Source organism: Leiobunum rupestre, chromosome 4 (genome assembly GCF_980474605.1).
Source record: "Leiobunum rupestre chromosome 4, qqLeiRupe1.1.hap1, whole genome shotgun sequence".
Taxonomy (NCBI): domain Eukaryota; kingdom Metazoa; phylum Arthropoda; class Arachnida; order Opiliones; family Sclerosomatidae; genus Leiobunum; species Leiobunum rupestre.
The window spans coordinates 10,124,100-10,135,319 of record NC_143387.1 but is presented as its reverse complement, the minus strand read 5'-3'; the positions used below and the strand labels follow the sequence as shown (position 1 = coordinate 10,135,319).

At 36.3% G+C, this 11,220-nt stretch overlaps 1 non-coding gene across 1 annotated transcript; it reads left to right on the top strand.

The window, feature by feature from the left end:
* The first annotated feature begins 8,546 nt into the window (after positions 1-8,546).
* Positions 8,547-8,618, top strand: TRNAH-GUG (transfer RNA histidin (anticodon GUG)). The gene has a single exon. It is a non-coding gene; the product is annotated as a tRNA-His (tRNA).
* The last annotated feature ends 2,602 nt before the right edge of the window (positions 8,619-11,220 follow it).

Genomic DNA, 11,220 nt, shown 5'->3' with positions numbered 1-11,220 from the left:
AATACTTTTAAAGAAATGTATTTAGTATTTTATTTTAAATACATTTTTTCTGGTGTTTTGAACTAAATACTGAATATTATTAGTGAAAATACTTTAGCCATCATATAGTCTCCATACAACTAAATTGTCCGCGACAAAATACCATCAAGCCGCAAGTATAGAAATCAGAAAGTAACTATAACGGTTTCTGCAATGGTATACCACACGCCGATTTCAAACTGGCGCCGTCTTTTAACAATATCCTTTCTTCATAACGAAGGTGGATTTATTGGTTACAAAAATAGCGGGAGAGGTCGCCACTGGCAGATTCGGACAAGTTCAGTAAAGCCAAATCTACTGCTCTAATCAGCGGACATTTCACCAACGGAAAAATCGTTCTAGTTACCTTCTAATTCCGCTTATCGCTGGTAGTGGCGTTGGAGTAGTGAGCGGACGAGTCATCCGCTCACTATTCGAACAGTGGTCGTGGTTCTGTGTGTGTATGAATTACTTTTGTTTGGTGCTAGGCCTTGTCGTCAATATTTTTTAGTTGCGGTATTTTATCTGATGTTAGTCAATGATGGAGTCTAATTCAGAGGACGAAAATTTTTCCATTATTTTAAATGGAACTTTTTTTAAAGTAGTAAGTTTTGACAAAAGTTCATTAAACATTAAAGCCCAATGTAAGTTTTGCCCACGGACTACTCTGTCAGCTAGAAAAAATGCTACAAGTAACCTTCTGAAACATTTAAGAGTAAGTACGAAAAGAATCCAAACATTATAATTATACTTATGAAGTAGTGTCGAAATTAAAATTATTTTTAATTTACACTTCAGAAATATCACCAAAGTCAAGTTCAAGAATACGAAAATTGCAAGAAAGCTGCTAAATTGATAGTTCCAGAGAATAATTCTACTGAGAAACGTAAGCAGCAGTCTCTTGATTTTAAAGGACCAACTGCGAAAAAATGTAAAGTAAATCAAGATCAGGCTTATACTAAACTACATTGTGAAAGAGATTTGTCCACTTTCAACTGTTGAGAAAGACACCTTCAAGGAGTTGGTTCAAGGTTTAAACCCGGAAGTTAAAGTCATGACTCGGAAAACTCTATCTAATAAAATTGCAAATCAATATAAAACGATGACACTGAACATCAAAGATTCCGTAAAGAAGATTACTAGTATTTGCACTACAGCCGACATTTGGAGTAGAAATAAAAAAAGCTATATGGGAGTTACAAGCCACTGGATAGGGTTAACGGTAATAGTTAGTGTAGGGAGCTGTTGGCTCGAACGCGTGGCATGCAGGGCTTGTCAGCACCCTCCTACGCATTATAACCCGGCCACCTGAATTAAAGGCTTCAAAAGTCGCTTGATGACTTAGGCCTAAGGTGGTGCCTTGGGTATTAGCCTAGCTGATTATTATTATTATTATTATTATTAAATCCAGATACTCTTGAGATTGTCTCTGTAGCTTTAGCGTGTACACGTTTTAAGGGAAGCCACACTTATGATAAAATCGCAGACATGCTAATACAAATATTTTCAAGCTACGAAATCGATGTTCAGAAAATATGTTTTACTGTTACTGACAATGGATCTAATTTTGTGAAAACTTTTCCATTAATATGGAGAAGAAGGGGATAAACGAATAACATTTTCGGAAACTACTGATTCAGACAATGAAAATGAAGCAAGTACAGACGAAGACGATTATAGGGAAATAATTACAAACATTGACGTGGATGAAATATTATTATTGGATGATGTGTACAACTTGCCTCCACATATGAGATGTGCAAGTCACACTTTAAATTTGCTAGCAACTACAGATGTAAATAATGCCATAATTAACGTTAAAAGTAATTATAAAAAAGGATTTAGAAGTGCAACGGCCAAATGCACTAAGTTGTGGAATTTAACAAGTCGTAGCACTAAAGGCTCGGATGTTGTGGAAGAAAAGGTGGGTATATCTCTACGCTCGCTTGGAGAAACGCGTTGGAACGCTACCTACGACGCTTTAAAGAAAATACTAGATTCCCGAGTAAAACCTAAGCTTCCAGAGATAATGGATTCCTTGAAGATACCACGATTTAAACCACAAGAACTAGAAATATTGGAAGAGTACTGCAATGTCATGGGCCCAATTTCAATCGCACTAGACCGCTTACAAGGTGAAAAGAATTGTTTCTTAAGTGTTCTAATGCCAACTATTCAACAAGTAAAAAGGCACCTTTTGAAGATCCAAGCTACTTGTTTAAACTCTGGGGTTTTAATTAAAGCTCTCTTAGACGGATTAGAGAAACGATTTAATCACCTTTTGTATTTCTCATCTCAAAGTAAAATCTTCGCGATTTCCTCCGTAGCTCACCCAAAATTCAAACTTAGATGGGTTCCTGAAGAAGAGAAAACTTTATTTCGAAACGCTTTTCTGGAAGACATACGTTGTTCAAGTTCCAAATGTGAGAAAATGCCACTAGAAAACGAAAATAGGAACGAATCGGACGATGAATATTTTGACTTCGAGGCCCCTGAGGCTGAAGTGAGGAAAGATTCAGAAAGTCAGGTAGCGCGGTCCACTCTTGAAGCTCTCAGATATCTGGAAGAACCCTGTTCTTCAGATTTGCAAGAACTACATAGATTTCCAGCAGTTAAAATGATATTTCTAAAATATGGGTGTGTACTTCCTTCTTCGGCTCCAGTTGAACGTCTTTTCTCCTAAGGTTCACTTGTAAAAACTCCGAGAAGAAATAGACTAACAGATGAACATTTTGAACAGCTATTACTTCTTAAAGCAAATTTTGATAAATCGGTTTAAAGCCCAGTTCACACTAGTATAATGTGACATGAGCTTAACCTATTAATTTTTAAGTAATAAAGCATTTTTCCGCTTTTCAAGAAATTTTCAGTATTTTGAGTATTTAGTATTTTAAAATACTAAAATAAAGTATTTTACTTTAAATACTTAATGCTATGAGTATTTAGTATTTTATTTTAAATACTTAATGCTATGAGTATTTAGTATTTTATTTTAAATACTTTATCGTAGGAGTATTTAGTATTTTACTTAAAATACCGACAGTAAAGTATTTTATCCAACATTGCTTAGCGGTTTTGATTTCTGTTTCTGATTCACTCTATACAGTTTTCTCATGGTATTAGACCTTAGAAGCAACGAGTTATCTGCAGTGGGCAAAGATTTGTAAAATTTTAGAGTTATGTCGGTATTCTCAACTCAAAAACCGCATACTAATCAGCACTTGTAAAAAAATTCTTTAAATACAACTTATCGGCACTGACTGTTGGAAAGCCGGTATGATCTGTAGCCGTTTAATCAACTGCTGGTAAGGTGTAGGAAAATTGGCCACAAATTTAATAATTTATTGACGACTCTAAAATGTAAACCTAACCAGCGTGGACAAGGAGTCAGCACATTTAGCTTTAGTGTAAGGAAACTGTCAAAAACCAACCGTTTTCATTTTATGTACCAAGGACACAGGATACAAAAATTGGACCGAAGGTTAAATTGGGATAACTGATATGACTGTTAGCCAACTTTCAAACCCTTAACCGACTGCTAACCGACCGTACTGTGCTAAATGGGAAGTCTAAAATCAGCTTGTGGCATTAAAAAGTCAAACCGTTCCATCCCCTGTAGCAATTCAGGGTCGGGCCGACGTCGACAAAAAGCCGCATGGTCGGTCGACCATTGGCCGACCCTCCTCTTTCTGGTCGAAATGTCCTAGCCGCATAGGGAGTGGCCGACGGTCGACCGAAAAATATTGTGCGACTCTCAAATATTAATATTTTAGTCGAAATTGGATAGGCCGACGGTCGGCCGACCTTGACTGATTGACCCTAAATCGACTACTAAAAGGCACTGGACCAACTGCCTAACAGCGTCGGGCCGACTTCCTTTCTGATATTTAATCTGACTGAAATATTACCACGTAAAGTCGTAAATATAGCTTTATACATATATAGTTGGTGCAGTCCGATGAACGGGAGTGAAACAATGAATAACTGATGGAGGCCGATTTTTCGGATGCCACGGAAGTGGGTAATCACTTCACTACATAACCGTCAATCGGTATATAAGATCTCTAGTCTAGGGTGCTGAGTTCTGTATTTTCCTGGGGTTTAGAAAAAGTATTAATTAAATTTTCATTAATAATATCTCACCTAACATATTTAATTATATGAATGTAACCTACTTGAGTTGAGAGATTTTTAAAAAAGCAAACATTTGCAGATTGAATATATTATCTTTTTGCAAAAAATAGAGTACAGTAAAGAAGTTATTTAAACTTTCACAGTTTGCGCGATTAATTGGCAAATAAAATGTCGAATATAAGTCGGCCGTTGGTCGGGCTATAAATTTTTCATGTCTTTTTAAAGTCGGCGTTCTAAATAGTTCCGATGATAAGACTTATTGAGTCTTCAAGTGGACCAAAATGTTTTGTCGCGATGACGACTTTAAAAACGACCAAAAAACGTTCTTACGCGAAATAATCTCAAACACTTTTAAGACTTCTTGACTCGATAAGTGGTCCAAAATTGTAGGTCGCCATACAGACTTTAAAAGCGACCAAAAACGTACTTACGCGGAATTATCTAAGAAACGTTTAGGACTTTTACAGTCGGTATTTGGACCAGGACCCAAAAGCGACTTTTCGACCAAAGCCCGGCCCTAAATCGACTCTTTGTGCTACAGGGGATATAGTAATGGGTACGAAGATACCAAATTAAAATAATGTAAAAAGCGGAGTTATAACAGAGATAATTTAGACCGGGAGCGGCAAGTGGGGGTTGAATTGTCGCTCTTAAAACTACGTGATCGAAATAACAGGCCAGGTCGGTTTCCGGTATGATGCTTTTGTAACCTCCCTAAAGAGGCGGAGTTAAAAGATTGACGTTAGAAGCATCAAATTTGAAATTCGTCTCTGTGGCCTAAGCAAACGAACATCCATGTGTTTCATCTTAAAAGGTAATTATTTTGTTTCTTATTTTAAAATATTTGGTTATGCTTTTATTTATGATATTACTTATATAGGAGCTGTATATCATTGTCTACAGTATACTTTCGAGAAGCTAAATGAACCAAAATTATTTTTGGATGTATTTGTAAATACTAGAGGAAAATGTTTAGTCCGGGACATATTAGAGCAATATCAGTATGAAACCAAAGAAGCCCTCAAAGCTAATTAATCGTTACGAAAGAGTATCATGGAAACGTCCAAAGAGTCTACGAAACTCATCTCTCCAAAGAAAAAGCCTGTAGTGGAAAATATTGGAAAGAAAAAATCGCAGAAGGAAAAGCTAGAATCTCCTTTGATGAAAAACAAAATAAGCAAAGGATCCCCAACAAAGGAAGAAATTCTCACCATTCACATTCCAGAAATTAAAACAAATAACAGTTCAAGCTCATCTCAAAGCACAATTTAAATTGAAGATAATTCAATGTATAATTTTTTAAATGGATACCCAGATTTGGAACTTTTTCAACAATTTTTACCTTCATCATGAAATTTCCCACTACAATATGTATTCCTAAAAAATGTTCCTATTCATAATGATTGAGTGAACAATCAGAATAGTGTTACAACGAAAATATTGAGTGATATTTCTAGTTATATAAAATTTTACAATTTGTGTTATGTAAAGATTAATTAAGTCTAATTTTGTTTACATAATCAAATTTGTATTGTAAAACTACCTTACAAAGAACGCATTATTTTGATTCACAAATAATCACTATTATATTTTTTATTTTTCAAAACTGTGATGATGTTTGGAGTTGAATTGAAATAAAATTATGTAACAATTTTTTCGGAAATTCTGGTATTGCCATTAACCACTTCTATGACTAGTCCTGATCAGGCTTTAAGTTTATCCATGTTGGCTTCAAACAACGCAACGAAAGGATAACTGATTCGACCACCCGAGCATCACTGCTTCCCAAAGTATTGCTGAAGAGGATCTTGATATAAGTGCTGCATCAACACTTATTTTGCCCCTTTTCTAAAAAGGAATTTAACGGCTGTAATTGAGAAAAAAGAATCTTACTATCACTAAAATAATAAATGTTTATTATAGCTGTACCAGTCATTCGTAGACCCTTAATTGTTGCTGCGCTCAAAAGCATTTCCTGTCGCAGTTTCCAAAATCTCCATGCCGATTGGTAATATCTTTCTCCCAATCTTCTAAATATTTCATGAAGTCTTTTCCTAGCCACTAAAATTTAAAAATGACATTTATTTTCTTGAAGCATCCGAAAAATGGTTTCATTTACCTTAAGGTTCAAACGTTCATCGTTTTCATTTTCATAGAGAAACATCGGATAAAGTAAAGTCTTCTCGACCACATGCCTGAACCCACCGTTTACATTTCTCGGTTTCCTTTTAAGCTGATGGAAAATTTATGAAAAAGACTCCGTGGGCTCCATTAACCTGTCTATTAGTCGAGTTTTGTTTGGAACTACAAGACCCCGAGGTTTTTTTTAAGCCTTGGATAGTTAAATAAATTTGACTCGCCTTTAAGATACAACCATTAAATAATGTTATTAATATTGGAAAAAGTCGAAATATATTTAAACGCAATGAAAATTTACCTTTAGAAAATAAACCTTTCAATTCGTAAGCAAATTTGAATATATTTCAGAGAAAATTTAAATTCGCTCGCTCGATGGAATGCGGATGAAAATGATCAAATGGTGATGCAGTTATTCGCGTAAAATCAAAAGAAAAGCAACCACTAAGAATCTAGGAGAAAATCGAGTTGACACGTGACAGGAAGTTAACCTGGCCAGATAATCTCGACGCGACCGTGTTTGGGCGACATGCCTTTTTGTACTTTATAATAATCAGCTACCTCTTCCTATCTAAATTATCTCTGGTTATAATCTTTAAGCCCACTTTTGTACAAGCTGTGTTTGAGATCCTATGTATTACCAACTAGCGTTTCTTTACCACATTAACACGCGCAGCAAATTTTATCAAAATCGATTTTTATGGTGGCATAAGTGACGGATATCACGCGAAATGCCCCTAATAATATTTTCTATTACGCAAATTTACTGTATTTATAATGTAAACTACACAAATATCACATTAATGTATAATTTTATTTTCCATATTGCATATTCACATCATATTAAATTTAGTAGGAAGTGTCATTTATAAGCAAAAACAAATATAACTTTTGGTTTGGACATGCCGTTCTGTTTGTGTTTAGCCGTTAAAACGAGGAGGAAACGATCTCCTTCAAAGTTAATATGAACTGAATAAGCTTTTCGTTGATTTTTTCTTGCATATCATTTTCCCAAGATCATGTAAATGGCTCCTACATACAAAATTGCCGAAGACATGCTTAAATTAAAACCGTTTGGTACCGCGTCCAATGTCTAGTACGTAAGAGCACCTTGAAAAATCAGTGGTAATAGAGAACCATGTTTACATAAACCTTATGTATAATTAGTAAATTAACTGGAAATAAATAATTTCGCATAATGTCTAGACTTTAAAATAATTGCGTACAATTTTAACAAATATACTTATAATAACGTACATTTATCACATTTAATACTTATTAAGGGGTTAATAACTTTTAAAATGACTAATTTATCACAAATGAAAATTAAAAATGACTAATTTTATAACAGGTTCATTTAAAATTACTTCTAATTTATTACTTAGTTAAAAATAGGTTAATGACTAATACAACAAAGATAATTTAAAAGCACGTTATGACAAAATGTCAAATATAGAACGTAAAAACTAATATTAAAATTATAATACTCGCACATAAAATTGTTAAAAACTAAATTTGTGGATGGAAATGTTTCACGAATTTTTAGTACAGCGCAAGATGGTAAGACAACTCTATTTCGAAAACCAGTGGAGTTATAAATCCATATAAAAAATTGTCAATATGCTGCATATCGGTATCGCCTTAAAATGGTACAGTATCATTACCATTTTTATTAAGTTAATTTTGGCTTAGGCTTATTACAATCTTAAAATTGTAAAGGTTGTAAATAATGAAATTTAAAAGATCAAACTGAAGGTGCATACTTACTAGGCCTACGCATCTCCCGGCTTACGTAAGATGTGTAAGCAGTGTGTAACACTTCAAGTTCGAAGTACGTAGTATATCGAACGTAGACAACGGCTGCGTACGCCTTAATCGATCAGGGATAAAAATTATTTGAGTAATTAATTTCTACGAGAGGTGAGGATTTGTTTTATTTAAAAGCTATCACTTGGAAATTATACCATCAACCATTGATCAGTGCGAGAAGTATCTTTAACGGGGTATCCATCCGTGACGTCTTCTTCAGCCTTGTTCCCATATGAAGAATTTTGTCTCCTCTCTTTTTACCATCTGATACTTTTCCTTTTGCACCTCTGTTTCAAGCAGGCGAAACGCGGAAAACAGGGAAACATACTCACGTGTGAACCGGCCTTTACAAATGGTCGCGCTTCAGTTATTTTATATTTATTTCAAGCTCATTTCAAACTTTTATTTCTTGAGACGATTTTGAAGACTTTGTGACCGTAGAGGGGATAGCCGTGATCGTATAGTGGTTAGTACCTTGCGTTGTGGCCGCAATAACCCAGGTTCGAATCCTGGTCACGGCATAACCCCCTCTTTTAAAGTTTTGTGGTAATATATGATTTATTATTGCATTATTAACGAAATAACGGATGAGAAATTGTGATTTTTCCTCTTCGATAGGATCTTTACAAAAATATCTTTTAACTTTCTATAAAATCTTATATAATTATATAGAAATTAAATGTTTTCTATATCATATAGAGTGCTCGATAAATATTCCTATAAACAATACGTTTTCTTGTCTATTGAAAAATCACAATAATTCGTTCTCACACTGAAATTCTTGAAATTTTTTAGACGTTTTTCTCAATGCCTAAATTCTTGAATTTACTACGTTGAAAACGTAGCAAACTGAGGTAAAGGTACCTCTCTAATCCAAGATGAATACTTTTATGGTCTTGAATTAGAAGTAATAGCCTCAGATGATGAACAAACCAAAATAAACAGTCGTCCTAATAATTAATGTACCACGATTAATTTTATTTGAAATTTGTAGTCAGTAGGGATTGATCTGGACGATTCCTTGCTAGGCGGCGACCCGATATCGTCCTCAACGAACAACTTCTACTCAAAGAACTTTTTGCGGACGTCGGTCTCGAGCTGAGCCCGTCCAAATGCGAGCTGTTAGTCCTTAACTCCGGCGGTTTGGACGACCAACATTTTAAATGCAGGTTCGAATCGACAGCGCCTGGAAATAAGCTACTAGCTCGCTCCATTGACATGTTTTGGGAGCCCCTCTCTCAGACGAAACTACTTTCGCTTGCTTATCCCAGAAAAGTAAGGCCGTAAAAACGATGGATGGAAACCTCCATTACATTTCAGCCCATTAAGGCTTTTTGCTCTTGAAGAACTCAATTGCTTTTCTTTAGCTGTCCTACCTCCTTCGCAGTGCCCCGACTTGGCATGACGCAACTGGCCTTTCTCTGTTTGATGAAACACTTTGGTTGGCCCTACAAAACGTCACTAATACATTAATGGACGAGGCTCCGTAGGTGCAATCGTCACTTCCCGTAGCTAAGGGTGACCTTGGTATCCGCCACGCTTCTACGCTTGCTCTTCCCGCTTTCCTGTCTTGGGCCTCCAGCGTGGCGGTTTTAGTTCAGGATATCCTCCCTGGAGCTCTACACCATGAAGAATCGGCTTTTCGCGACACTTTACTTCAATGGGAACTCCTTTCAGAAGCGAGCCTACCCCCTACTGATCTCAGGATGCATCAACGCGTGTGGGAGTCTACTCTCGTTGCAAAGTCTACCATGGTTCTGTTTGTCTACGCTTCATGTGATAGAGACAAAGCCAGGCTGCTCGCGGTCAGCTCTTAAGAATCTGGGTGCTGGTTGAGTGCTCTTCCGTCACCATCCTTTGGTACCCTTTTGGACGACGACTCCTTTCAAATCGCAGTTGGCTGGGTGCGCGCATTTGTGTTCCTCACACGTGCAACTGCGGCGCTCAAGTGGTTTCTTTCAGTACTCACGGTTTGACTTGTAAACTAAGCTCGGGTTGGCTGTCGCGGCATGGCGCTGTTAACGACTTGTTGAAACGCGCTCTCGTCTATGCTGGGGTTCCGTCCGTTCTTGAACCCCCAGGTCTAGCACGCGATGATGGTAAACGCCCTGACGGCATGTCTTTGGTTCTGTGGTCCGGTGGCAAGTCTCTCGATTGGGATTTTACTTGCGCCGACCTTCTAGCTCCATCTTACTTGTCTTCTTCTTCCTTGGCCCTTCTCTGGGCCGCGACCCAGGCTGAACTAAAGAAGAAAAGCAAGTATAGTGTCTTGGACCACCGTTTTCTTTTCACGGCTGCGGACATTTTGGTCGGGATGGTTTGGCCTTAGTCCACTCTATCGGTCGTCGAATTCGGGAGGTAACTGGCGAGCCACACTCCGTGGCATTCTCCATGCAATGCTTAGCCATCGCCGTTCAGCGAAGCAACGCGGCATCGGGGTTTAACACGTTCCCTCCGGGTGCCTCATTGGAGGATTGTTTATATAATCTAAACTGAGCGCTTCCCTAATTTATCTTTTTTTTTTGTTTTTCTGTTTCTTTTTGGTTTTTTTTTAAATACTTTTTTATTAAATAATTTCATAATTTTATAAAATTATTATTGTTATTGTTTGTCTTATAGTAACATAACAGGCTTAAGAATGACACAACGATTTTTCACGTTGATTTTAGAATAAATTACTTGACAAATAAGCAATAATCATTATTGAAAAGTAAAGGATTATTTTTAGAATTATATTTATTATCTTCTGCCTATTCCGAAAAATTATTAAATATTATTAAGAAATTTCTAAAATGTAAGGAATTTCGACTTTCAAGTTGATATTAGCCGGTTTTTACACACAATCCTAAGGATTTGTGTGTATTAGTCTCACGTACAGTGTAACCGATGCCGCCGTGTCGCGCATATCCCTTCAACGTTTAGAGCTAGAAGAGTTGAACAATGATATCTCGTTCGAATGTACATGTATTACCATTGATTGCCTTTCATAAAGTTTTCAAATCGGAGCCCAAGAAGTTGGGCATTTACCCAATTTACTATTTTCGGTGATTTCGCTTTATGTGGTAGATATTTTCTTTAAAATTAAGTCCGATAACGTTAAAAAAATATTATTAGATAGGTTAG